Source organism: Echinops telfairi, unplaced genomic scaffold (assembly GCF_000313985.2).
Source record: "Echinops telfairi isolate 266 unplaced genomic scaffold, ASM31398v2 ScPeMD7_2573;HRSCAF=3158, whole genome shotgun sequence".
NCBI classification, from domain to species: domain Eukaryota; kingdom Metazoa; phylum Chordata; class Mammalia; order Afrosoricida; family Tenrecidae; genus Echinops; species Echinops telfairi.
The window spans coordinates 1,325,808-1,327,825 of NW_022106471.1; the positions used below are offsets into that span (position 1 = coordinate 1,325,808).

Genomic DNA, 2,018 nt, shown 5'->3' on the forward strand with positions numbered 1-2,018 from the left:
TGTCTCTTTGCCCTCCAATCAAACTGCGACCGGATTCATCCCACATGTTCCTATTGGCCAGGTTGGCACAATAAACCTCTCACACTAAGTGTATCGCCTCAGAGGTTTTCGGGGGCTGCATCAGAGACATTCTTAAGATCTGGAAAGCAGATTGCCCATCTCACTTGTTCTAGATCCACAGAAGTACCAAGACAAAAGTGACCCCACAAGAGCAAAGGGAAGGACCATGTAGTGTCTCGTCACTGTGGGCCTCATTATAAGCCCTTGGATAGTAAGTGGCAGACTCCAACCACTAAAGAAACTCAGTACTCCATCACTTATATTACTTCCACTTTCTCTTTTTCAAAACGCTGGCTTTTTTTTCAACAAGTACTACTTTTGCAATTAGAGAAGAAATTAAGTTCTTAGTTTTTATTTCATTTTATTTAAATTACCAAACCCTTTCGATCCATATAGCAAAATGGGTTTAATGTTCTTCTTCTTTCTTTATCCACCCAACGAAAGCAAATATAAAATTCCTCCATTCTAAAGTGTACCATGTCTGCTTTGTGTTTTGTTTTAGGATTTAAAAACATAATAATTCTGAAATGTGTGTTTTATAATCAATCCTTCATTTGTGGTATTGCAACCTGAGGTTGAACTTTTTCTTCAGTTCTTTTTTTTTTTTTTTTAAACCAGGAAGTTCAATTTTTATTTGTTGGGTACAAGTGAGGCAGCATAGGGCTACCAAGGCCTTCATGAATGCAGAGCCCGCCACTTGTCCAAGGGGCCACGGTGAGGGATGTATTTGACCCCACAGCCATCCGGGATGAGGCGCTTCTCAGCCACCATATCCTCAAACTCATCAGCATTAAACTTGGTGAAGCCCCACTTCTTGGAGATGTGGATCTTCTGGCGCCCAGGGAACGTGAACTTGGCTCTGCATAAGGCCTCAATCACATGCTCCTTGTTTTGAAGCTTGGTGCGGATGGACATGAAAACCTGGCCAATGTGGACTCTAGCCACCGTGCCTTGAGGTTTCCCAAAAGCACCTCGCATCCCAGTTTGGAGCCTGTCAGCCCCAGCGCATGATAACATCTTGTTGATGCGGATGACGTGGAAGGGGTGGAGCCGCACTCGGATGTGGAAGCCATCTTTGCCACTTGTTAGCACAGATGCGGGCAGCCTCCAGGGCTTCAGAAGAGAGCTGCTCGTACTCATCGGACACCATGTGGCCACACAGTGGGAATTCATCCACCTTGGCTTTCTTTCGGCCCAGGTCAAAGATGCGAATCTTGGCATCAGGGACACCTCGACAGAAGCGGGACTTTGGGTAGGGCTTGTTCTTACAATACCAGTAACATCGGGCAGGGCGGCGGCCCATGGCGACACCAGGATCAAGGTGGCACGCTGAAGGAAAAGAGAGCTTTTTCTTTAGTTCTTTGAGCTTGAGATATGCTGGGATGATTTTCCTTTTTATAGTCTTCTAACTCCAGGGGTTGGCACATTTCATTACAATACTGCACTTTGTCTTCTCAAGTTGGCCTTTGAAATTTTCTTTTCAACTCTTATACATTTTCTTAATATAAAGCCTTTTTATTGGGAATTTTTACAGCTCTTATAACAATCCATACATCAATTATATCCAGCACATTTGTACATAGGTTGCCATTATTATTTTCAAAGTATTTTCCTTTTATTTGAGCCCTTGGTATCAGCTCCTCCTTTTTCTCTCCCTTCCCCACCCTCCACTCTCGTGAACGCTTGATAAATTACAAATTATTTTTATTTTCATATTTTATACCATCTGCCATCTCCCTTCACCTACATTTCTGTTGTTCATCCCCTTGGAGGGAGTTCCCCTTTCTCCCCTTTCTCTCCCCACAACTTCCCCCTACCCTCATGGTATTGCTACTCCCATTACTGCTCCTGAAGGGTCCTGGATTCCATGCATCAAAAGCTCTTATCTGGACCAGTATTCATGCTCTGGTCAAGGAAAATTTGTAAGGTACAACTGGGGTCATGATAGTGGGGCAAGG

General features: G+C 44.0%; 1 pseudogene; it reads right to left on the bottom strand.

Moving 5' to 3' along the window:
• Positions 1 to 678: 678 nt before the first annotated feature.
• On the bottom strand, positions 679 to 1,387 carry LOC101655462 (annotated as a pseudogene).
• Positions 1,388 to 2,018: the final 631 nt, after the last annotated feature.